Source organism: Bos taurus, chromosome 10 (genome assembly GCF_002263795.3).
Source record: "Bos taurus isolate L1 Dominette 01449 registration number 42190680 breed Hereford chromosome 10, ARS-UCD2.0, whole genome shotgun sequence".
Taxonomy (NCBI): domain Eukaryota; kingdom Metazoa; phylum Chordata; class Mammalia; order Artiodactyla; family Bovidae; genus Bos; species Bos taurus.
Window position 1 is genome coordinate 75,886,246 of NC_037337.1, and position 27,784 is coordinate 75,914,029.

General features: G+C 39.3%; 1 long non-coding RNA gene across 1 annotated transcript; it reads left to right on the forward strand.

Moving 5' to 3' along the window:
- The first annotated feature begins 81 nt into the window (after positions 1-81).
- Positions 82-27,396, forward strand: LOC101904356 (uncharacterized). The gene is made up of 2 exons (XR_009496229.1): positions 82-419; positions 16,334-27,396. It is a non-coding gene; the product is annotated as an uncharacterized lncRNA (long non-coding RNA).
- The last annotated feature ends 388 nt before the right edge of the window (positions 27,397-27,784 follow it).

A 27,784-nucleotide genomic window follows, 5' to 3' on the forward strand; every position in this document is an offset into this window, starting at 1 on the left:
TGATTGGATAAACGGGCAAAGGACCCCGCAGAGGATTGGTCAACAGCAGAGAGGCGGGCCATTGCCCAGGGGAGGGGAAAGAGGTGGGGTGAGGAGGTGAGGAGAAACGCCGGGAGTTGGCCTCTTTCCGGATTGGAAGAACACTAGGCATCTGCGCAGACGTAGACCCAGCTTCCGTATAGGGACGGGCAACATCGCCCTTTAGGTTACGGAAGTACGTTACGTTAACGGAAGTTTTAGTGACTCATTGGTTGTAACGAAGGCGTAAGTTTCCTGGCGCCTTGTGCGAGAAAGGGCAAGAAGAAAGTGAGTTCCGCCTCTTTCTTGGGCGACTGGGTACTTCCGTTGACAAAAGGTGACGTGAGTTCCTTTCAGCGTTTAGACGCTAGAACTACCACCGAGCCAGACTCGGGTAGACGGTACGTTGACCAGTAAGTTTCTGAGGGTGAGAAATACTGAGTACTTCGAATCGGGCCCTGAAACACCCATATACACTCAGAACTTTAAAATAATGACTTCAGTTTTGGAACGCAGAGGAGTCTGGCCTTTTCGCGGTCTTTGACTTGCCTGTGTCATTGGCTGAAAAAGTTATCAATTTGAACGTAGCTCCGCGTCCACCCCAGGCAATCCTGGGATTTGTGGTCCTGGACGCATATGTCCCATAGCTTTGAATGTGATTGTTGTTGCTGCTTCTCCATGTTAACAACCGCTGATAGTTACTGTGGTTTTCTTGTTTTCCGTTGTGCTTTCTTATCCTTTCGCTTATCAGCAGTATTAAAGCCAAAGGACACTTAGGAAAACTAGAAGGTCTTCATGTATGTAAAGGTAAATACTAGTATTTAAACCATTTCACTACTGTGCCTCTGCTGATGCTGCTTAGATGCTTCAGTCGTGTCTGACTCTTTGCGACGCTATGGACTATGTAACCCGCCAGGCTCCTCTGTCCATGGGATTCTCCTGGCAAGAATACTGGGGTGGGTTGCCATGGCCTCTTCCAGGGATCGAACCTGAGTCTCCTGCATTGCAGGCTGATTCTTTACCACTGAGCCACCAGCGAAGCCCTCTGCTAGATGTTCGTGATTAACATACAAAGTAGATAGTAAAAGTCTTGGTTTTTTTGCTTTTACAGCAAAATGGTATTTGATTTTCATGTTCGTGTTCACTCGACAATATTTGAAAAGTGCTTTAAACTTGACAGTTATATATACTATTTCGTCTGTTTAGTAAATCAGGTGTTGATATGATAAAAAGCCGAACTGGCTACTGTGTTGATAGGAAAATAATGCTGTAGTTAAAATGTCAAACATGACCAATTTCAGGAGGCACACACACACTATATATTATTAAACATTGTATTATGAAGTCTGTTTTCAGTCTTATTGGAAACATGCTGGTTTAAGAAAGTTTCCTTGGTTTTAGGACTTCCCCTGGTGGCTCAGGTGGTAGAGCATCTGCCTACAAGTGGGAGACCCGGGTTTGATTCCTGGGTCGGGAAGATCCTCTGGCAAAGGAAATGGCAACCCACTCCAGTACTCCTGCCTGGAAAATCCCATGGATGGAGGAGCGTGGTAGGCTACAGTCCATGGGGTCACAAAGAGTCGAATAGGACTGAGTGACTTCACTTCACTTCACTTCCTTGGTTTTATTGAATCATGAACTTCTTTCACGTCTGTGAGCACATTTAGTAATATTTCATTGCTTTGTGTTTAAGAAAAGTGAAAATCTATAAATACCAAAAGTTTTTCTGAGTGGCCCTTTACAACATTTTTTTTTTCTATTTAATATGTAATACAAACATTCATGTGTGTAAGAAAAAAACAGGGCTTGTTGCTGGACAAAAAATTAAGGACAATTTAGAGGATTTAAGCCAAGCAGAAACTGCTCTTATGACTAATGCTTGGAATAATTGGTTTTACAATTTTTTGTGTCTTGTAAATGATGACAGAAGGTCTCAGGTTTTCTTTGTAAATGAAACATGAGAAACATAAGTGGTTTTTTTTCTCTATAATTCTACATAAAGAGCCAAACAGTGTAACCACCACTATATTTCTCCTTTAAATATTTGATATGATGTACTCAGTGAAATATATTGGTATGAAAATCACCATCAGACAAAAATGTAAATTTGTTAGTTTTAATGCCTTCCATTAACTAACATTCTGAAAATATTTTTCTTTTGCCCCTATTTTAAATCAGTGATCCATTTGGGATATTAATTAAATTTGTATTACTAAGAATAAAAATTGCAGATATCAAGACTGCTACTATGATTAGCATGGTTCAGCAGAGTGACAAATCAACTGAATAACTGAATCCTGGGCACATTTGGCTGATCTGTATTAACTGTCCTAAGTTCGCTCTTTTGGAGTATTTCGGAAGCACTCAAAGTATTCCATTTAAAGGGAAACATCTTGAATAGTTTTTTTTTTTTTTAACTCAGAATTTAAAAACAGAAATTGCAGCAGTCACCACTACTTCCCTTTAACCCAGGAATCATCTTTGTACACCATCTGTTGGGAAATAGTTTTAAGAAATGACCTCAAAGTGAGAGAAATGCAAGATGACTTTGAGATACAGGAAACGAATATTACAATCCCTGCTTGTGTTTACTTTTTGAAACTATTTACTTGTTTATTTATTTGGCTGCCCCGGGTCTTAGTCATGACAGGAGGGACCTTTTAGTTGCAGCACACGGGATCTATTGCCCTGACCAGGTCAAACTGGGCCCCCTGCACCAGGAGCGTGGAGTCCCAGCCACTGGACCACCCGGGAAAGTTCCTGTGTTTACTTTTTAATATCAACACTTTTAAAAAATGTTTTTTGCTTTTTTCCTTTTTTCAAACCCTTGTGTCCAGGACTGACTTTCAATAGATCATAGCAAGGGAGCTGCTCTGCTGCCTATGAAACCCCAACCCAGGAGCAGGTCATCTACCAATGGTTAAGCACCAGGTTCCCCACAAACCTGTGGTGGTGACAGGCGAGGGGGTAGCCATCTTTCTGGCTGTGCCCCGTGTCTTAGGACGAAAGGCTTTCTGCACCAGATCCGGTCCTAATGTATGACCTGGTCCCAGCACGCAGCAGGGCATGCCATGCTGTGCATAGAGGGACGTGGGTGGCAGGCCGCTGGCAGGGATGGCAGGGGACTGGCTGTCCAAGGCCAACCAAGGATTCCCAGGGCTGCCATATCATTCTGCCTGGATGGGATTCTGACTTGGAGGCATTCAGTCATAATCCCACAGATGGTAGCTTTGACCCATTGACTCCTCAGCCAAGCACATACACCAAATGTCTGAACCCGCAGTTCCTCCTACCGAGCAGGATTACCATGGCAACAACACATCATCAGTAGGGTAAAACTAATCTGTCTCACCACAGTCTAGTCCCAGCTCACGTTCCCAATTAGTGGGTCAACATCCCAACGCTTGGTGAATTCTGCTTCAAAATGATAGAAAGAGCTGACATCAAAGGATCAAAAACGTCACTATATGAACACTTGGCCACCACAAGCCAATTATTCCTGTGGTAACTTTTCTGACACCTCCTGCTTAAAACCCCAAAGGTCAGAAGGATTGTGAAGACCCGCTTTCACGGTCTGTATTCGTACTGAAAATCAAGATCAAGCGAGTTCTTGCTCTTCTGCTCCATGGGAGGTTTCTGTTCTCCCTGAGCTCGCCTTAGGACACCATTTGCAGGTGTACGGCCTCAGTCAAACTCCCCACCTGGCACTGGCCCTGGCGGGGCACTTGGTGCCAGAAATGAGCTTGCCACTGCCACGCACCCCCCTCTCCCCGCCCCTGCGCCTCACTCGGTCAGTGAAAAAATGATCAGAATATTTCACTGGTGGCCTGCAAGGCCGGTGCACCCCACCCCGCTCCCTCGCAGACACAGGGGTGGTAGGGTGCCGGGGGCCTCCCACTTATCCTATACCTCTCATTTCTCTTCACCGTGCTAGACTAGAATCAGTCTCAACAGGGTTTTCTCTCCCTGCTGATTCGGCCAAGCCCGTTCCCTTGGCTGTGGTTTCACTGGATAGTAGGTAGGGACAGTGGGAATCTTATAACACTTTTCTTTATATATATGTGTGTGTGTGTATATATATATATATAGGTATTTTTTAAAATTGTGAACATGATATAGCAGGATAAACTTTGAAACCTAATCACATATATATAAATATGTTTACATATGTATGAGTGGTAAAAAAAATTATTGAGAAATATATGATCAAAAAAGTCTGAAGTGTTAAAGAAAAAAGTTATTCATGACACTTTTTAAGAAGGTAAGGCGGACTTTCTTCAAGGTAGGTACTGTGGTAGGGTTCTGTAAAAAGGGAGAGAGATTAGAGTCAATTCTGAGTCCAACAGGGAAAGCAGGAATTTATAGTCAGGGGATAGGGGGGCAGTGGGTGGAAGTTTACTATGAGGAAATATCAGGGTTAGGGGGGATTATTGCTACATTACTCAACAGTTCTTACTAAAAGTTGGTAGGTATAATTGGACATCACCTGGGGGATAATGAAGGATGAGGCACTCAATCAGATATTGAGAGAGGGTGATTCTGGTTTAACTGCCTTAGCAAGATTCTTGCTATAGGATTCTTGAACACTGCAAGGAAGGACACGGGGCTGAAGGTCAAGCCTAGTCAAAAGAGCACACATATACATACACTCCACACATACTCTCACTCCTGTTGTTATTTAGTCACTAAGTCATGTCCAACTCTTTGTGGCTCCGTGGATTGTGGCATGCCAGGCTCCTCTGTCCTCCACTATCTCCTGGAGTTTGCTCAGATTCATGTCCGTTGAGTTGGTGATGCTATCTAACCATCTCATGCTCTGCTGCCCCCTTCTTCTTTTGCCTTCAATCTTTCCCAGCATCAGGATCTTTTCCAATGAGTTGGCTCTTTGTATCAGGTGGTCAAAGTATAGGAGCTTTAGCTTCAGCTTCCGTCCTTCAAATGAGTATTCAAGGTTGATTTCCTTTAGGAATGACTGGTTTGATCTCCTTGTAGTCTAAGTGACTGTCAAGAGTATTCTCCAGCACCACAGTTTGAAAACATCAATTCTTGGGCTCAGCCTTCTTTATGGTCCAACTCTCACATCTGTGCTGACTACTGGAAAAACCATAGCTTTGACTGTATGGACTTCTGTTGGCAAAATGGTGTCTCTGCTTTTTAACACACTTTCTAGGCTTGTTATAGCTTTCCTTCCAAGGAGCAAGCATCTTTTAACTTCATGGCTGCAGTCACCATCACCAGTGACTTTGGAACCCAAGAAAATAAAATCTATGACTGGTATATATGCACAAAAATATTTTTGTTTGCTATTGTTAAAATGTGAAGTCTGAATTACACATAATACTATTTGGAAATATTCAGGCTCAATCACTGTACCAAGGCTCAATGAGAGAAACAGAACCAGTCAGAGATATAAATTAAGGATTTTTTTTTCTTTTTTTTTGCAAGGAATTGACTTAGACAATTGTGGGGCTGGCTAGAAGACGAGTCTGAATCTGTAGAGCAGTGTGTCAGGAGAAGGAGTCTGGAACTCTCAGGCATGCGCTGAAGTTGCAATCCACAGGCAGAATTTCTTCCTAGTAACCTCGGTTCTGCTCTGAAAGCCCTTCAGCTAATTGAATTGGGCCTGGCCAGATTATCTAGGATAACCTTTATTTAAAGTCTACTGATAATGAACAGTAATTACATCTACAAAATACCTTCATGGCAGCACACAGATAAAGACCTTGAGATCTTTGAGAGTTGGGGTTCAGGTTTGCAGCTCATTCCCGGAAACTATATTTGACATTGTGTCTTGTATTTTGGGAAGAGGGTTAGTATAAGCACACAGGATGTACAAACCAATTCCATTTCCACTCTCTGGTAAAATGCGTCTAAAAGGAATGGCTCTACCTTCAAACTCCATTCCAGCCTGTTTCTCTAACTTTCTGCCTCTTTGGCTATTCCTTGAGATGTTGGCCTGACAGCCTACATTTGAAGCCTTTGGCTTGATTCCCTAGCATCAGGAATATGTTGCCCAACTCTTGAATCACAGAGGTTTCTCAGTATAAAGGCCCACCTGTAGGCATGTCTGCCTCTGTATGAGAAGGACTTCCTGGCAAGCTACCCGCTCTGGACCTTTTGAAAATGTCAACAACATTGCCGTTGAAGCCACAGGGTGGAGAGGTGGCTAGAACATCCTGTAACAGGTGCCAATTGGTTTATTCCAGTCACCGTGCGGATTTTTCAAGATAGTGACAGTATTTTAATTCCTTCAGTTTTAAGATGGACTTTCCTATAACCCCTTTAGACAGCTGAGAGTTGAAGAAGAGGCAGAACTGGTACTGCAACTGATAATTATATTGACCCAAAACACCACCTACCTCCAGAAAACCTCTCCACAGAGCTGCTCAAAGGTGGTGAATTGAATGGTTTAAGCTGTTTGTTCTCTTCCTGCTACTTTGAAGTTAAAAAGAATGAACAAATAGTAAAATAGCACACTAAATGGAGTCAAGAGGAGAAGAAAGAAAGACTAGAGTATTTGACAAACGGTTGGTCCTTGGGTCTTCTATTTAACTAAGAATTAGGACCATAGTTTATTATAGAGGTGTGGTTAGGATCAACAGGAGCAGCTTAGGATCTTAATAATTACTTTGAAAAAAAATTTTTTTTCTTTTTTGACTGTGTTGCCAGGCTTGCAGGATCTTAGTTTCCCAACCAGAGATTGAACCTAGGCCAGCAGTGAAAGTGCCAAGTACTAACCACTGGACTTCCAGGGAATTCTCATCACTTCTTTATTAAATAAGTTATGGAAGTACTTATTTACCCATGCACGTTAAAGTTGATCCAGGGCTCTTCCTCCGGATCAGCTCTAAAAGGATACAGCTGAAAGAGTTCTTGAATTGCTAAGGTGAACACTACTACAGATTTGTTGTTGTTCAGTTGCTAAGTTGTGTCTGTCAACTCTTTGTGACCCCATGAACTGCAGTACCCTTCACTGTCTCCCAGAGTTTGCTCAAAGTCATGTCCATTGAGTCAGTCATGCCATCCAACCATCTCATCCTCTGTTGCCCCCATCTCCTCCTGTCCTCCATCTTTCCCAGCATCAGGGTCTTTTCCGGTGAGCTGGCTCTTCACATTAGTGGGGCAAAGTATTGGAGCTTCAGCTTCAGCATCAGTTCTTCCAATGAATATTCAAGGTTGATTTCTTTTAGAATTGAGTGGTTTGATTTCCTTGCAGTCCAAGGGACTCTCAAGAGTCTCCTCCAGCACCACAATTTAAAAGCATCAATTCTTCAGTGCTCAGCCTTCTTTGTGGTCCAGCTACACCTTTACACTTTCTTTTTTATTGTAGTTCTACATTCCAGGCTACTTTTAAAAACTTCAGTGTGGGAAAGTTCCATCTTATACAAAAGTAGAAAAAAATGGTATCATGAACCATTATGTATATGACCCTATCAACCAACTTAACTGATGGCTAAACTTATATCTATGCTCTCACCCACTTTCCCACCACATCTCCTATTAGATTATTTATAAGCAAGTCATTTCATTTGTAGATAGGATTCTTTGTATCTCTAAATGATGACTCCCCCACCAAATGTAACTAAAATAAGCAAATATTTTAATAAGGACTATTACTCAAAACTGTATGATTTTGAAGAAGTTATTTAATCTCTCTAAACTTCAAATTATTCATCAGGTGACAATATATTCCTTTCAATGAGATTATGAAAATAAACACGATGTAAATAAAGCCCTCCCCACAGTGCTTGCCACAGTACAGGTGTTCAGGAGCCTCTGGTTCAAATTCCAGCACTTGGTCCATTTATACCAGTTGCTCTGAGTGATTCTAGGAAGGATGATAAAAAAAGATGTTTGCTGAGCCCTTTAGTTGTTAAAAATTATCCTTGAAAAAAAAATGTAATGATAACACTAGGATTATACAACAGCCATGAAGTGGAATCAAAGTTTAAATGATGAAGTAGATCCAAGTTACAGGCAGAGTAGAGTGCAGTAATAAAGAGACAATTGATATGAAGTTATGTGAAATACAGACTCATTAGGATTTTTCTTTTTTTCATGTGATTTCCAATTGGTTTATATGATGGTATAATACAAAATTATTCATCTGAGCTGTAAAAGAAATATGAACACCATCTGTTTTCTTTTGAAAGATTTCTGGAACTTTTGGTTCTCAGACTCAAATACCACTGGTAACTCCACTCATTGTCTTCCCATTTTTGGATTTACATATAGTTTGATTCTCTCTCATCACTATCCTAGAAAAATATTTAGTAGGAAGTTGGATTTAATTTTCTAAGCAGTGTATTACAATAAATAAATTTCCATACCAGATGACACAAAATCCTAAGTTGTGCAAAGAATTGTAAAGATGGATCTCATCATGATTGCCAGCATCTTAATATCTGAGCAATAATATCACATTGAAGCAAAATCAAGTTTTCTTTCCTTTGAGCAAATACGTTGTGATGATGGTGATAAAATACAGAGTCACAGTGAGAGTCAGAAGCTTGACTTGAGAGTCATCAGTTTGCAATCAGATGATTATAAATGATTACAGATGATTGCTCTCAGGCTAATGAAGTGAAAGGTTAAAAGAGGAAAGGAACATTAAATAAAGTCTCAGTCATGAATATATTAATCTAATTAATTACTATTTTCTCACCCTTAAATTCCCAAATTGAAAATCCATTCAGGGTAATTGTGATCCACACAGTCAAAGGTTTAATGTAGTCATTTAAGCAGAAGTATATGTTTTTCTGGAGTCCTTTGCTTTCTACATGATCCAACGAATGTTAGCAATTTGATTTCTGGTTTCTCTGCCTTTTCTAAACCCAGCTTGTACATCTGGAAGTTCTTGGTTCACATACAGTGAAAGCCTAGCGTGAAGGATTTTAAACATAACCTTCCTAGCATGTGAAATGACACAGTTGCACGGTACTTGGAACATTCTTTGGCATTGCCTTTCTTTGGGAAACTGGAAAATTCTTAAAAGAGATGGGAGTACCAAACTACCTTACCTGTCTCCTGAGAAACCTGTATATGAGTCAAGAAGCAACAGTTAGAACCAGACATGGAACAACTGACTAGTTCAAGATTGGGAAAGGAATACGACAAGGCTGTATATTGTCACTCTGCTTATTTAACTTATATGCAGAGTACATTTTGCAAAATGTCAGGCTGTTGGAATCAAGATTACTGGGAGAAATATCAACAACCTCAGATATGCAGACAATACCACTCTAAAGGCAGAAGCTGAAGGGGAACTAATGAGCCTCTTGATGAGAGTGAAAGAGGAGAGTAAAAAAGCTGGCTTAAAATTCAACATTAAAAAAATGAAAGACTATGGCATCTGGTCCCATCACTTCATGGCAACTAGAAAGGGGAAAAGTGGAAACAGTGACAGACTTTATTTACTTGGGCTCCAAAATCACTGCAGATGGTGATTGCAACCATGAAATTAGAAGATGCTTGCTCCTTGGAGGGAAAGCTATGTATGGCAAACCTAGACAGCTATGACAAACCTCTGTATTAAAAAACAGAGACATCACTTTGCCAACAAAGGTCCATATAGTCAGTTCAGTTCAGTTCAGTCGCTCAGTCGTGTCCGACTCCTTGCAACCCCATGGACTGTAGCACGCCAGGCCTCCCTGTCCATCACCAACTCCCGGAGTTTACTCAAACTCATGTCCATTGAGTCAGTGATACCATCCAACCATCTCATCCTCTGTCATCCCCTTCTTCTGCCCTCAGTCTTTCCCAGCATCATGGTCTTTTCAAATGAGTCAGTTCTTCGCATCAGGAGGCCAAAGTATTGGAGTTTCAGCTTCAACATCAGTCCTTCCAATGAACACCCAGGACTGATCTCCTTTAGGATGGACTGGCTGGATCTCCTTGCAGTCCAAGGGACTCTCAAGAGTCTTCTCCAACACCACAGTTCAAAAGCATCAATTCTTCGGCACTCAGCTTTATTTATAGTCCAACTCTCACATCCATACATGACTACTGGAAAAACCATAGCCTTGACTAGATGGACGTTTGTTGGCAAAGTAATGTCTCTGCTTATTAATATGCTCTCTAGGTTGGTCATAAGTTTTCTTCCAAGGAGTAAGCGTCTTTTAATTTCATGGCTGCAGTCACCATCTGCAGTGATTTTAGAGCCCAAAAAAAATAAAGTCAGCCACTGTTTCCACTGTTTCCCCATCTATTTACCATGAAGTGATGGGACCAGATGCCATGATCTTCGTTTTCTGAATGTTGAGCTTTAAGCCAATGTTTTCACTCTCCTCTTTCACTTTCATCAAGAGACTCTGTAGTTCCTCTTCACTTCCTGCCATTAGGGTGGTGTCATCTGCATATCTGATGCTGGGAGGGATTGGGGGCAAGAGGAGAAGGGGACGACAGAGGATGAGATGGCTGGATGCTATCACTGACTCAATGGACATGAGTCTCAGTGAACTCCGGGAGTTGGTGATGGACAGGGAGGCCTGGCGTGCTGTGATTCATGGGGTCGAAAAGAGTCGGACATGACTGAGCGACTGATATGATCTGATCTCTGATCTGCATATCTGAGGTTACTGATATTTCTCCCAGCAGTCTTGATTCCAGCTTGTGCTTCCTCCAGCCTAGTGTTTCTCATGATGTACCCTGCATATAAGTTAAATAAGCAGGGTGACAGTATACAGCCTTGATGTACTGCTTTCCTGATTTGGAACCAGTCTGTTGTTCCATGTCCAGTTCAAACTTGCTTCCTGACTTGCGTACAGATTTCTCAAGAGGCAGGTCAGGTGGTCTGGAATTCTCATCTCTTTCAGAATTTTCCACAGTTGATTGTGATCCACACAGTCAAAGGCTTTGGCATAGTCAATAAAGCAGATATAGATGTTTTTCTCAGAGACAGCGATGGCACCCCACTCCAATACTCTTGCCTAGAAAATCCCATGGATGGAGGAGCCTGGTGGGCTGCAGTCCATGGGGTCTCGAAGAATCAGACACGACTGAGCAATTTCCCTTTCACTTTTCACTTTCATGCATTGGAGAAGGAAATGGCAACCCACTCCAGTGTTCTTGCCTGGAGAATCCCAGGGATGGGGGAGCCTGGTGGGCTGCCGTCTATAGGGTCACATAGAGTCGGACACAACAGAAGTGACTTAGCAGCAGCAGCAGCAGCAGCAGATGTTTTTCTGGAATTCTCTTGCTTTTTCCATGATCCAGCGGATGTTGGCAATTTGATCTCTGGTTCCTCTGCCTTTTCTAAAACCAGCTTGAACATCAGGAAGTTCATGGTTCACGTATTGCTGAAGCCTGACTTGGAGAATTTTGAGCATTACTTTACTAACATGTGAGATGAGTGCAATTGTGTGGTAGTTTGAGCATTCTTTGGCATTGCCTTTCTTAGGGATTGGAATGAAAACTGACCTTTTCCAGTCCCATGGCCACTGCTGAGTTTTCCCAATTTGCTGGCATATTGAGTGCAGCACTTACACAGCATCATCTTTTAGGATTTGAAATAGCTCAACTGGAATTCCATCACCTCCACTAGCTTTGTTCATAGTGATGCTTCCTAAGGCCTACTTGACTTCACATTCCAGGATTTCTGGCTCTAGGTGAGTAATCACACCATCATGATTATCTGGGTTGTGAAGATCTTTTTTGTACAGTTCTTCTGTGTATTCTTGCCACCTCTTCTTAATATCTTCTGCTTCTGTTAGGTCCATACCATATCTGTCCCTTATTGAGCCCATCTTTGCATGAATTGTTCCCTTGGTATCTCTAATTTTCTTGAAGGGATCTCTAATCTTTCCCATTTTATTATTTTCCTCTATTTCTTTGCACTGATCACTGAGGAAGGTTTTCTTATCTCTCCTTACTATTATTTGGAACTCTGCATTCAAATGGGTATGTCTTTCCTTTTGCATATAATTAAAGCTATGGTTTTTCCTGTAGTCACGCAGATATGAGAGTTGGACCATAGAGAAAGCTAACCAAAGAAGTAATGCCTTCAAACTGTGATGCTGGAGAAGACTCTTTAACAGTCTTTTGGACAGCAAGGAGATCAAAGCAGTCAGTGCTAAAGGAAATCAATCCTGAAGAATCATTGGAAGAACTTATGTTGAAGCTCCAATACGTCAGCCACCTGATTCAAAGAGCTTATTCATTGGAGAAGACCCTGATGTTGAGAAAGATTGAAGGCAAAGGAGAAGGGGGCGGCAGAGGATGAGATGGTTAGATAGCATCACCAACTCAGAGTACATGAATTTGAGCAAACTCCAATAGATAGTGGAGAACAGAGGAGCCTGGCATGCTGCAGTCCATGGGGTTGCAGAGTTGGACACAACTTAGAAGCTGAACAGTAGCATGGTAGTTGTTGGTTGTACTACAAAACTGATGACTTTGGTAATTATTTCCCACTTAAACTTGTAGCAAGTATTAATTTTTCCTATAAATCTTCCATACTAAGAAAATACATATTTCAAAACATGTATTTGACTATACTTAGAGCAGCATGCGGAGAAGGCAATGGCACCCCACTCCAGTACTCTTGCCTGGAAAATCCCATGGATGGAGGAGCCTGGTAGGCTCCAGTCCATGGGGTTGCTAAGAGTCGGGAACGACTAAGCGACTTCACTTTCACTTTTCCCTTTCATGCATTGGAGAAGGAAATGGCAACCCACTCCAGTGTTCTTGCCTGGAGAATCCCAGGGACGGTGGAGCCTGATGGGCTGCCGTCTATGGGGTCGCACAGAGTCGGACACGACTGAAGCGACTTAGCAGCAGCAGCAGAGCAGCATGAACAGTGAAAGGAAGCAAATGGTTTCTTTCAAAGTTATAAATACCAAGACTAAGTGACCTAAATTATTTTTTTTGTCCCCCACCTCTGAGAGAGTGCTCTGTGCAGGAGAAAACAAATCTCCCTCTTTGTAAATGCCTTGACTGCCTATTTGATCAGCTAAGATAAGGAAGAGTGGGCTTACCTGGTGCCTCAGTGGTGAAGAATCTGCCTGCCAATGTAGGAGATACAGGTTCAACCCCTGATCCAGAAAGATCCCACATGCCGGGGAGCAAGTAAGTCTAGAGCACAACTAATGAGTCTGTGCTCTAGAGCCTGGGAGCCGCAACTACTGAGCCCGGTGCCTCAACTACCAAAACCTGAGTGCCCTAGAGCCCATGCTCTGCAACAAGAGAAGCCACCACAATGAGAACCCATGCACTATAACTGGAGACTGGCCCCACTTGCTGGAACTAGAGAAAAGCCCAAGCAGCAAAGTCCAAGCACAACCTTGCCCCCTATACACACACACACACACACACACACACACACACACACACACACACACAGATAAAAGAGATAAGGAAAAGCAAGGACATCAAAGTTTTGTCTGATCTTTAAGTAGGTAGATGGTAAGATAGAGGTAAATGACTATAACATGAAATGTTTGCCATTATGATCATTTCTTCTGTACAAAGAGGCCTCTGGGCATAGTTAGGAAACTGGAGAATAAAAAGTGAGAAATGGAAACCACTCTGCAAAAGCAATATAAGAACTACACCTATTATGGCCAGGAATTTACAAAAAATGTGCTTTATTTAGAAAATATTTCTCCTTAATATGAGTTGATTAATTCATTTAACAAATATTATAGATCACCTGTTATGTACTCGGTATATTTTACCTCCTGGAATTGTAGTGCTAAAATAAGGTGCCTGTCTTCACACAGTTTACTTTCCGGTGGGAAGACACTAGAAGTATAATTTATATTAAAAGTATATAGTGTAATTTCAGCTAATGACAAGTACTATGAGACTCCAATACTTTGGCCACCTGATGTGAAGAGGTGACTCATTTGAAAAGACCCTGATGCTGGGAAGGATTGAGGGCAGGAAGAGAAGGAGGATGACAGAGGATGTGATGGTTGGATGGCATCACTGACTCAATGGACATGGGTTTGGGTGAACTCTGGGAGTTGGTGATGGACAGGGAGGCCTGGCGTGCTGCAGTTCATGGGGTTGCAAAGAGTCTGACACGACTAAGCAGCTGAACTGAGCTGATGCAGGGTGAACATGCATTCACAATAATGAGGGAGTAGACCATGGCAGAAAGAGTCCTTATCCACCATGCTGGGAAGTCAGTGTCTAAAATCAATTTTAAAAATAGCCATTTAAGAACACTGATTAGAAATATGGCTGTAAATTCGAGTAAACAAGAATTGAGGCTATTTGCCTAGTGAACAGGACTGGGAGAAGAGCAGGGAACTACTCTTTTAGTTGTAAAAGAGTTTTAGTACTATTTCTTGTTTTAGTACTATTCTTTTTTTTTTAATTGTAGTTTATTTGCAGTGTTCTAGGTGTACAATAAAGTGATTCAATTATATATATACAATATATACATATTATATATAGCACATATTCTTTTTCAGATTCTTTTCCATATAGGTTATTACAGGATATTGAATATAGTTCTCTGTGCTATACAGTGGGTCCTTTCTGTTTATAGATAAGTTTTATATATAATCATGTATATCTGTTAATCCTAGTTTATCCCTCCCCTCTTTTTCCCTTTGGTAAACATAAGTTTGTTTTCAATGTCTATGTATATTTCTGTTTTGTAAATAAGTTCATCAGTATCGTTTTTTTAGACTCTGTAAGTAATACGTATTTATCTTTCTCTGACTTACTTCATTTGCTATGATAATCTCTAGGTCCACGCACGTTACTGCAAATGGCATTATTTCATTCTTTTTTATGGCAGTACTATGTCTTTTTAAAACTATAGACTTGTATTACTTTGGGAAAGTGTATGTACTGTTAACAAAAAACCTTCTTTGCTTCCATGCTTCCTTTTACCTACAAATAAGCCTTAAATTCCAGAGCATGCTTTTTAAAATCAAGCTCCACCTACCTTCTGATTTCATTTACCACCCCTTTCTCCCCAGCCTTACACATCCTGCACTCCAGTCACTCACTCCTTTAAGAGCATGTATTGAGCACCTACTGTGAGCAATACATATAAAAAGTATAAAAAGATGAATATGATACCTTCCTCATCCTCACTGCACTGTCTAATGGTAGAAACAGATGCATAAAAAATAAACTCACTTCAGTGAGTTTGAAGTGTGACTGAAAGTATAGACAGTGACCTATTCTATGAGAATCTAAGAGAAGTAGCAACAACTTGCCCAAGTCGGTGCCTCATTCATAGCTTCGTGCCCTTGGTGATGCTTGTTTGTGTGTTTGGGCTCTTTGTGACCATATGGAAGGACACCATGTAACCCTCTCTTACAGTTCCTACCCAACCGTTCCTCCCAGAAAAAAAGGCTTTTTCTTCCTTGCTCCCCAACCACTTTGCCCTTAACACTCTGATTCTGTTTCACTCAGGAAGTATAAGATAATAACTAAAAACTCCAATGCTGGGAGTCGAAGACTCTAGCACTTGCTGGATACATGACAGAACAAGTGACACATCCATTTAGCATCCACTTCCTTTATTTCTTAGACAAGAAAGTAAGAAGTAAGGCAAATGACATAATAGGCTTGTGTTGAGCATTACATGAGATAACACATTTTACAACACACACATGCTTAGAACATAGTATTTATTATGATCATGTCAGTCTTCCCTGTTGGATACGGGGATTGTGTTTAATTTGACTTTTGTCACCAGTGTCTAGTCCAGAGCTTGGCACTTGGCAAGGTACATGTTTACTATGATGATATATGAAGAAAAGAAGGTATTTGCAGATTTGATGGAGAGTACTCTTGCCTGGCAAATCCCATGGATGGAGGAGCCTAATAGGCTGCAGTCCATGGGGTTGCTAGGAGCTGGACACGACTGAGTGACTTCACTTTCACTTTTCACTTTCATGCATTGGAGAAGGAAATGGCAACCCACTCCAGTGTTTTTGCCTGGAGAATCCCTGGTGGGCTGCCGTCTGTGGGGTCGCACAGAGTCGGTAACGACTGAAGCTACTTAGCAGCAGCAGCATGGAAACTAAATGGGTTAAAATATAAGTAATATCTAGCTAGGCAGTGAGATTAGCCAGTACAAAACATCTGTCATTGGGAGAGAGCATGTGGAAGCCTGTCTGAAGAGAGAGGGTATGTTCTGAATTCATGGGAGATAAGGTTGGTAAGTGGGATAAAGTTGTGAGCATAAACACAAACAAAGGTGCTTACACCTGAGCTGGTAAACAGATTCTGCAGGCTCCTGAGCAAGAATAATATATCACTACCAATACCCAAGGAAGCTTGGTATATTAGTCAGCAAGAGGCAAGACTGAATTCCTGGCCTAATTTCTTTTCACGCTGTCACCCATAGAAGTCACCACACTTGGCATGGAGCTTGCTGAAGTGAAAAGAGAAGTGAAGAGCTTGCTGAGAAGCTTTTAATCTGAGAAGGTAATGAAAGGAAAGAGAGATAAGTCAATGGCTACCTATAATGAAAAACAGAGTCAAATAAAGATAAATTTGAAAAGGAGAGCAGGTTTAGAAGAAATATGGGAGACCAACATTCGTTTTTTAATTCTGCAAATACTTATTGGAAAAATACTCATTGAACTTCCATTACATGCAAAGCACTGCTGGGTACTGTAGTGAATACAGAGTTCCATCTCTTCAAGTAGAGGGAATAACACAAATCTCTGTGTACTAGAAGGAATATGGTAATGCTGAAGGAGAGAGGAGAGAGAAAAGGTGGATGAAGACAACATTCTCTAGACAGTTCTAGACCTTCTAGACAGTTCTCAAACATTTTGGTCTCAGGACCTCTCTATACTCTTAACAATTATCTAGGACCCCCAAAAGTTTTTGTGTATGTCCATTATTCATTGACATCTATACTATATTTGAAATTAAAATTTTAAAATATTTACTTATTTTAAGTAACAGTATCATTAAACACATTACATGGTAATATAAATAATATTTTATGAAAAATATATTTTCCAAAACGAAAGAGTAGTAAGAAGAGTTGCTCTGTTTTACATATTTGCAAATCCACAGATGCATATATCCTTGTTCATGCCTCTTTATGCACATACACAAGTATATCTTTTGCATAAATTAGAAACAATTGTTGGGTCAAAGGATATGCATTTTACATTTTGATTGGTACTGCCAAACTTGATCTCCATGAAATATCTATAAGTGTGTTTACATTTCAGTGAACTATTTCATGCTCATTTCCTTGTTGGATCGTTGTTGTTGTTTTTATGGATAGAAACTTTTTATTTAGAAAGGCTGTGCTAAAATAAAAAGAAAGAAAGGCTGTGCTGAGAATGAGAGTTTCTGGCAAGCCTGAAGATATACAGTATGAAAACAGCAGGCAAACATAGGCAGGGCATACACATAAGAAAAAAGACACTGAAAGAGGCGGTGAAAGGACGCAGAGTACCAGCTTTTTCTATCACGTATTTCATAGGTCTCATGTCCTTGTTTTATCAGCCTGGGCATTAGAGTCTGGTACAGTGATCTCCAAGGTAGAGTTTGCAAGGTGACTTACTGAGGTTCAGAAAAAAAATATTAGAACTTGTATTTGTCTCTTTTTTGTCTGAAAATAGGTTAATTTTTATTCATCTGTGGAATATCACTTTCATCATTACTCAGTTGGAAGGTCAGATGGTCACATAAGGTAGTGGGTATCCACCAACACAAGCAGGAATTCCACAACTGTCACCCTCTTGTGTTTATTATTCCTTTTCAGGACATTGTGACACATTGTACAGTAGTAAAGTAAAGGAGTTACCAATCGTGACACCTAGTTTTAACTAAACTAATCTCACAAAATGGATATTGGTACCCTGCCAAGATCCTCCTTACTGGTCATTGCATTCTTCATATGACTCTTGGCTGCTAACAGCTCATAGCTATACCCTTCTGCTTGGCAGGCTTGTTCTTAAATGATGGGAGTTACCTAATCAGGGAGATTAGAAATTACCACCAACCTCTAACCCCCAACTCCAGGTGGCCTATAGCCAATGACTCAATGATAAGGGGATATAAAAGTCTTGCCTCCCTTCTTGGAGGTGACACACACAACTCCATGGTGCCATCCATGCACTGGAGCTTTTTTGATCAAATTGAGGATAAACTTCAGGTAAACCCACATCTTTGCTGAGCCCCTTTCCCTGAGCTGTTCTGTTTCCTGCACTGCCTTACAGGTTTCATCTGACATCCCTCAGTTTCTCCAAAATTCACTGGCACAAGAATCCTTACCTCAGACTCTGCTTCTTGAGAAACTGACATGAGATAGTAAAATATTTGATGTTAAAACAGTTATGCAAAGAAGACAAGACAAAAAGATCAATAATAAAAGCAAAAACAATAACCAAAAGGAAGGACTAGATTTTTCCTCCTTTCAGGACAACCTCTTCTTATCCAAAACATGTGATAAAAATGACAGTTTTTTAAGTGAGATCTAACAAGTCAGCCAAAATAATTAGAAACTCAAAGGAAGACTATTTGGGACTTCCCTGGTGGTACAACTGTACCAACTTCCAGTGCAGGGGACATGTGTCTAATCCCTGGTCTGGGAAGATTACATGTACTGTGGAGCAGCTAAGCCTGTACACCACAACTACTGAGCCCCTGCTCCAGAGCCTACAAGTCTCAACTACTGAGCCTGCACTCCAGAGCTACTAAAGCCCGTGCACCCAGAGCCTGTGCTCAACAAGAGAAGCCACTGCAATGAGAGGCCCATGCACTGCAATGAAAGAATAGCCTCTGCCTGCCACAACTAGAGAAAGCCTGCACACAGCAGTGAATACCCAGTGCAACCCAAAAGAAATAATTTTAAATACAGATTTCTATCCACTTTTCTAGCAAATGAATCTTGCCTTAGTGGCCATAATGGATTGAGGTATTAGCTGATGGTAATATAAAAACACTATTTGCAAGGTATTTAAAATTGATACATCCAGAATATGAAGTTAAATCTCAACAATCTTTTGAATGATATTTAAAATTATGTGACATGTAACACTTTATACAATTGCACTAAACTAAGTGGTAAATGTTTAGATTTCTAAGTTTTCTTCTGCGGTTTCTTACCTAAAAGTGGAAGACAAAACAAGACAAAAATTGCAGTAACTAAAAAGAAATCAATTCATACACCACTGGATAAATATATCTTTCCTGCAACAGTTAAAATAGCTAAAATAAACAATTTTTAAAGAGACAAACTAAAATAGATTATTCAGATAACATATACTAAAGTGTATATGTATAGAAAATATTGTGCAAAGTTGAAGATTCAAGTATTAAAACAAATTATGCAGTGTGGAGGGCTCCTGTTAATTTGGATGGAAGTATTTCTCATCTGATTCAGCTTATGGTGTTTGTTAAATTCTGAGTTAAGGATGAAATATAGGAAGAACTATTTCTCTTGACCCATTAAAAAAATATATTCCAGAAAGGTTATATTTTCAATAATAAATGACTTTGCTAATAAAAACAATTTTACATGGGAAAACAAAACTGATTTTCTTAGTGGAGCAACTGATTTCACCAGGATAAATTAATTCTCTGGAACCTGGTTACAGTGCTAACGACACATGTGAAATCAAATCATTAGATTTTTCATTGGTAAGTTAAATGACAGGGAAGTTGGCACCAGACTGAACTTCTGTAGCATGTCATCTATTTTAATAAAAAATAAGACAAAAAATTCAGTGTAAGGTCTTTACAGTAGTTTTTATTATCTGTAGAGTGAGCATAAAAATATTTATTACAACAAAGAAAGGTTTACTGATATTTGTGGCAGAATCCTTAAAAGAGTGGCCAAAGTGCAGATGAGTTTCACATTTTCCTTTTACTAAAAGGAAAGATTCAAATTTCTTGTCCGTTCCTGTGCTGACAAGTGACTGTGTAAAATGCAATGTTGGCAGATATTTTGGGGGACAGAAAAAAGGAACATTTTATCTGTTCTTTCAAGGTAACAGTGACCTTTTAACAATGAATGGGAAAGTAACTGCTTATCAAAAACAAGTACAATTTGAAAACATGTTTGGCAATGTTTCTAACATTCTCTGACTTTATTGCTGAAAATGATTTGTCATCTGTAAAAATTCAAGTATGCTGATATTGGGAAACAGAACTGTCAAACTTGTTTGAAAATTTTCCAAATGAAGAGTGACAATAGATACGTAATCCATATGTCAGATACAAATATATAACATCTGACTGATATTAGGGAAGATAGATATTTCTAGTGGAATTTCAACAAAAACCTTTCCATAATTAGGATATATGTAAGAAAAAAAGAGAATACTCATTTTGTACCACTTCCTTTTAAATCTTAGTACCTTTTTAAGGTATGGTTTTTTATACGTTCAGTTCAGTTCAGTTGCTCAGTCGTATCCGACTCTTTGCAACCCCATGGACTGCAGCACACCAGGCCTCCCTGTCCATCACCAACACCCAGGGTTTACCCAAACTCATGTTTGAACTTCCCTGGTGGCTCAGACGGTAAAGCATCTGCCCGCAATGTGGGAGACCTGGGTTCAATCCCTGGGTCAGGAAGATCCCCTGGAGAAGGCAATGGCAACCCACTCTGGTACTCTTGCCTGGAAAATCCCATGGATGGAGGAGCCTGGTAGGCTACAGTCCATGGGGTCGCAAAGAGTTGGACACGACTGAGTGACTTCACTTTCTTTCTTTTCTTTCATGTCCACTGAGTCAGTGATGACATACAACCCTCTCATCCTTCTCCTCCTTGTCCCTCCTTGTTGTCCCCTTCTCCTCCTGCCCTCAATCTTTGCCAGCATCAGGGTCTTTTCAAATGAGTTTTTAGTTCAGTTCAGTTGCTCAGTCGTGTCAGACTCTGCGACCCCATGAACTGCAGCACACCAGGCCTCCCTGTCCATCACCAACTCCCGGAGTTCACTCAAACTCATGTCCATTGAGTCAGTGATGCCATCCAGCCATCTCATCCTCCGTCGTCCCTTTCTCCTCCTGCCCCCAATCCCTCCCAGCATCAGGGTCTTTTCCAATAAGTCAACTCTTCGCATGAGGTAGCCAAAGTATTGGAGTTTGAGCCTCAGCATCTGTCCTTCCAATGAATACCCGGGATTGATCTCCTTTAGGATGGACTGGTTGGATTTCCTTGCAGTCCAAGGGACTCTCAAGAGTCTTCTCCAACACCACAGTTCAAAAGCATCAATTCTTCGGTGCTCAGCTTTCTTCACAGTCCAACTCTCACATCCATACATGACCATTCGAAAAACCATAGCCTTGACTAGACGGGTCTTTGTTGGCAAAGTAATGTCTCTGCTTTTTAATATGCTCTCTAGGTTGGTCATAAGTTTTCTTCCAAGGAGTAAGTGTCTTTTAATTTCATGGCTGCAGTCACCATCTGCAGTGATTTTGGAGCCCAGAAAAATAAAGTCAGCCACTGTTTCCCCATCTATTTGCCACGAAGTGATGGAACCGGATGCCATGATCTTAGTTTTCTGAATATTGAGTTTTAAGCCAAATTTTCACTCTCCTCTTTCACTTTCATCAAGAGGCTCTTTAGTTCTTCTTCATTTTCTGCCATAAGGGTGGTGTCATCTGCATATCTGAGGTTATTGATATTTCTCCTGGCAATCTTGATTCCAGCTTGTGCTTCTTCCAGCATTTCTTGTGATTCTGCATATAAGTTACATTATAGACATTTAAACCAGCATTTCTCGTGATTCTGCATATAAGTTACATTATAGACATTTAAACCAAGAAGTGAAATAAATTGAAAGTATTATAAAACTTTCAAGATGCTTTATATTCAAAATGTTAAACTAAGATTTTAAAAGAAATGGAATTATAATAATTATTGCTGACAGCAAAATATTTGAGTCATTAATAAGTAAAGTAGAAATTATTTTAGAATTCTCATCTTTTAGCAATTTCAATTCCATGTATATATTGTAATACAAAGGGCATTATAATAGTACATATAATAATATATGTATAATTAATATATATATATAAGTACATATAATTATATAATAGTACATATAATAGTGGATAATTAAGTAAAGTTTAGCAATAGATACTTAAAAATTTTTTATAATGAATGTGCAATCAAGTTTGGTGATTGTTGGATCTGGTGAGTAATAAGTACTTCACGGACAGAATGCTCTTTAATCAAACTCTCCAGGCTGACACCATTAAGTATTTTATTTTCCATTAAGTATTTAATTGCATTTTAAAATAGATGAAAATACAAGATGTAAGAATGAAAAAATAATTTCCAATTTTTTTCTTGGCCTAACAGTTTTACACAGTGAAGTTACACAGTGTGTGGAATTCAAGCATCCTGTTTATAGCAGGAGAGCTATGTCAACAAAGCAAACATGTGAAACAGTCCTGCTGCAGAGTAGACGTGGATCTGCCTTTCTCATTGACTATCAAGAGCCAAGAGAGATGGGTCACCTTTCACTTATTAATTCTATTCAATCCCGATGTCATATTCTCACCATCTCACCAAATAGATAAATCATTCTTGCATTCACAGAGGTGAAGAGAAGACAGCAGCATCTGCCTAAAACTTCCCAAAGAATGAAAGTTTTGGCAGACATTCCTATCTTACTGGCTGAGGCAAAATGTACAAGAAAAAGAGAATGAGTTCCCTCAAAAACAGTTGAAAATCCCAAAGGCAGCTATTTACAAATTTAATATACAAGTTCAATAGCTTTCCCATAAATAGAAAAGACACAGTTAGAAAGTAACTTCGTTAACTTACTGTGTAACTTACTGTGTAAGCAGAAACTTACACAACATTGTGAAGAATTACACTCCAATTAAAGAAAAGAAAACGAAAAGATACCATGTAATACCATTTAAGAGATTTTATACTCAGGGGAAAACCTAATTTTAGGCGAGTGTATGCTCCTCGGTTTTTGTCTCCTCACAGTTCAGCAGGAAGTAGCCAGAAAGATCTCAACGCCCCTATTCCTGAAAAATTGGGCCTCCCATCTCTTGAGGGGGGAATGTTAGGTAGGTAGAATAGGAAAAAGGAGTCCAAAATGGCGGTGGCTAAAAGACAAGGAAGGGAAAAGCCCGTGAAAATAGAACAAAGGAAGGTCAAAGAAAGGTTCGAGGACCAGAGTGAGGACTTCAGGTAGAACAGCACTCCTGGCTGAGCCCAATTTGCATAGGACAGGCCCAGGGGGAAGAAAACATAAAAGGAGGAGCCAAGCGCGTGCTCTCTACCCAACCCCGCCCCGCCCCGTGTCTACGCTCTTTCTTTCTCTCAACCCCCACCCCCCCCACCCCCACCCCACGTGTGCATGGGCACGGCTCTTCCATTCTCTGCTCTTCTTCGAGGCTGGATTCTCCTGCTATCTTCTAAATAAAATAGAGCTGCAACACTGATTTGTCTAAGAGCTATGACACGGTTTGTTCAAGACCCGAGAGCTGTGACGTGCCAAGGGCTTTAATGTCCATTGCTCCAAATCATAGTGACGAGACAAGAACCGAGAAGCATACACTCGCCTGACACTAAGAAATGTGCTGGGCTTATTTGAAGCCAGTTGGAGGATATTGAAGATGATTTGAGTATATTTGAGTATGATCTGAGTGAGCTTGATTGTCAACGTCTTCAGGGAAGACAGCCCAGACCCCCAAGTTTAGATCAAATCATTTAATAGAGGCCCACTATGTATCTCTCCTTTAAAGCTTAAAATTGCACAATTTTACATGTGCAATTGTTTGCTTAGTCTCTCTCTCTCTCCTACTGGATTTAACCCCCTTGACAGAGGAGCCTGAAGGACTACAGTCCATGGGGTTGAAAGAGTCAGACACGACTTAGTCACTCAACCAACCAACATGATAACAGATACAGTATTGTAGTTATATTTGTATCTCTAGTGCCTAGTAGAATTCCTAGTGGAATAGGCACTCCATAGATGTTTAAGTTAGTATTTAATGAGTGAATGAGATGGAAAAACACTGTGCTTGGTTAGAAACACTTAATGTTGTAAAAATAGTGTTTCTATGTAAATGAATCTATACATTGAGTATAATAACAACCAGAATATCGACAGCATTATGTTTTGGAATTGAACAAGTGTTATTAGAATGTGCCTAGATTCCGAGGATGAATGGTGTTGATGGTTGCACAACAATGTGAATATACACAACAAAACCATACACTTAAAAACAGTTAAAATGGTAAACTCTATATATAGCTTACCACAATAAAGAGACCCGACTGCCTCCCAAAATTCTTCCAGAAATATGAGAGTAGATGGAAAAAAATTTTTTAAGAACTAATAAAGGATTAGTTTTACAAGAATTTTAAACTGTTAGAGCCTCAGTACTTGAAACTCTTAGCAATCAGATAAATCAATGAAGCTGAATAAAGAATCCAGAAAGAGACAAATATTTATAAGGGAATCTAGTATATGACAAAGATGACATTTCAGAATAATGAATAAAAGATGGTAGATTCAGCAATAGTTTTAGAAAAACAGTATAGCCATAAAAGAAAAGGACTGAATTTAAATTATCTCACTTCTTTAGAAAAATTATAAACTTTGAAAAGGTGATTCACATTTGTGATAAAAAAATATTGAAACAGAACAAAAGTATATACATTATAAAGTGAAGATGAAGCAGGTACTCGCATATACTATTAGTGGTGCTATGAATTCACAGAATTCACAGAAAAAATTCACAGAAACTTTGACTTGTCAATTATACTTTGCATAAAAGCATTAAAATGTGTCTACAAGGATAGTCACTGTATCTGTAATTTTTAAAAATCTAACAATATATTTGTAAATAGAACACTGGTTAAACTATGCTACAAGAATACAATAATATGGGATTTTTTTCCTGGTGGTCCAGTGGTTAAGAATTCTTCTTCCAGTGCTGAGGACATGAGTTCCATCCCTGGTCTGGGAACTATGACCACACATGCCACCAAGAAACTAAGCCTGCACATCACAACTGGAGAGCATGTGTATTGCAATGGAAGATCCTGCCTGCTGCAACTAATTAATTTTAGCCAAATAAATACTTTTTAAAGACGAGTACTATAATATGTAGCTATTAAAATTAGGTAGATCCTTCATACACATTTTTAAATGAAGAAACTGTACAGAACCGTATATAAAGCTCATTTTTATTTAATTGTCAAAGGGATTTTTATGCTACTGTATACATTTAAAAAAAAGTCTACAGGGTCAACAATGGTTGTTTCTTTTTTTTTAACAATGGTTATTTCTGAGGAGTGAAATTATTTGACCGGGAGGAAGACTTCTATTCTTCCCTTTGTATCTGTTATATTTTAATTTTTCATGAAACTAGGAGTAAGTGTTGTAGCCATGCATTCCGGGAAACAAACTCACTCAGAAGGACAATGCAAACAGTGGAGTGCAGTTTATTACACCGGCAGGCCCGAGGCAGGGTCTCCTCTTAGCCAAGGACCCCAACAAGTTTTTGTGAAAACCTTATATACCATAAGTGTACGTGCCCAAACCCACCTCCCCAAATTCCCTGAAACTAGTCTGAACAAAGGAAGAGAAAGATACAATCAAAGTTAACCCCTGATTCATATACCTTAAGCCTAGGTAGTTAACAGTGGATAATTATCAATAGGCCTGTGGTCATACCCCAATAAGCATAATAGAATTTATGATTCTATTTGGTGACTTAGATAATTAGGGTATTCTTTTAGGCAATGGAGAGTCTAGGTATGAGCCCTGGGGTTCTTCCATCCGGGGGGCCTGGTTTTCCAGTTGGTATATCATTTCCATAGATACTGGGCATATAGCTCAAAGTCCACAGTCCGGCCCAAGATGGAGTCCTGCTTTCAAGATGGAGCCTGTTCTGTTTCCTCCTTCATAAGTTTTATTAAGTTGTGATAAACTTAAAAAAAAATCAAAGCACCAAAATGGCCACTTAAAATGGCTACATTAAAATGTCTTGCACCCATTTAGAAACCTTTGCTGCAATCTCCGTTTTAGAAAAAAGCAGCCTCTAAGCTCCAAGAACAGAGTGTCTGTATTGACAGCAATAGCACATGAAAACTTGCTCTTCCAGATATTGACTGTAGGAGGAAGTTATGCCTCCCTACAGCATTGTTAAAGGAAAATTAAAATATAGTTACAAAGTCATAGAAGTAATTTATGTGTAAATTTTAAAACTTGCATCAAAAAGGGCTTTCTTTTAAATATCCAACTAATTTTTTTAAAATTAAATAGTTCATCTGAAAGCATTAGGGTGAATTTTGTTTACTTGACATTTAGGTGTAAAATAATACATTTTATAGATAATACTAAAATTTACAACTTTCTGCTGGTTAGTTTTAGGACTTTATCAAAGACAGCAAGAGTAAATCAGTAATGTTAACCCTGATTATGCAAAACTCTAATACATTGTTTTAAATAACAACCAGAAATAGGGAACTTCTTTCTCTTGAAGAAAAAACTACTGTTCCTCTCTCCTGTGGTTCTACATATTACTAAATTTTGAAATATAAATGTAATTTTAATTCTAATGAGAGTACTCTCTGTAACATAAAAATACTGTGAATACTGTTCTTGAAATACCACAATACAGAAGTAGAATCTTTTTACGAAATGCCAACCTATATCATCAGAATTTATATTGAATACTTACTTGAAACATTTATATATTGAGAACCTTGAAAAATGTAGCATATGTAGGTTAATAATATTCCTGACATTATTAATGATACATTAATATGTATATAATATTGGAAATCACTATCTTACTCTCCTTTGAATATGCACAGGAAGATCTGTGTAAGTCTGGCAATGAAGATTTCCAAGCTGGTGATAATACATATTAGCCTTTCATAGTTTGAATTGGTAATTATTACCAACTGGGAACTTTTCACCTTGTTGTTGATTTGCTTTAGACCTGGAAAAACATTCCTCACCTCTACTCCAATAGCAAAAGAGGTATGGATTTCTTTCCAGCTGTTTTACACTTTTATAATTATTATGGTGCTAATTTATGGGTTTTCTCCCCTGCAATGGAAATGTCTTTAAGTGAAGTATTTCAAATTTAGGATTTTATGGAAAGTTTGCATAACAGAAAATAAAATGTTAATTTCAAAATCCGGATAAACTTAAGGCAGTAGTCAGAAATTTCAGTTCAACTTACTCTTGAAGAAACTGAGTTTATTAAATACACATTATAGAATGTACTAGATGTATCTTTATATGAACTTTCATAAATGTTCTTCCTTTTTCCTTTCAAACCAAAGCATGATTTATAAGGAATATTATTTTTGAGGCAGAAGAAATTATTTTCATTTCAACAGTTTTTCAACAAAATACTGTCAATTTAAATGCTGACGAATGTTTCAAAGGTATTTGAAACATGGTCATTAATGCTATTGCATGATTATTAATAAACATTAGTGATATGAGATTTTTTCATTGCACTAATTGAAATGTAGATTAATAGAGGATAATAATGCACCTGCATTTGTTTGGTAGCAATGAATTCAAAATTTGGAAAACTTTTCAATGAATTACAAAGATGCTGAATATATGAATTTAAAACAATCATAAACATGATCGGTCATTTCAAGGTAACATGATAATTCTGAAGCACAGATTGTTTAGAGATTTGTATATTTACGAGATAAACTAAGGACAAAGTTCAGAAGGAGAAACAAAGATGTCACTCTTAAGGTTATTGGTAAAAAATGCTTTGAGGGCTTCCCTGATGGCTCAGAGATTAAGGATCTGCCTGCCAATGCAAGAGACACGAGTTTGATCCCTGGTCTGGGAAGATCCCACATGCTGCAGAGCAA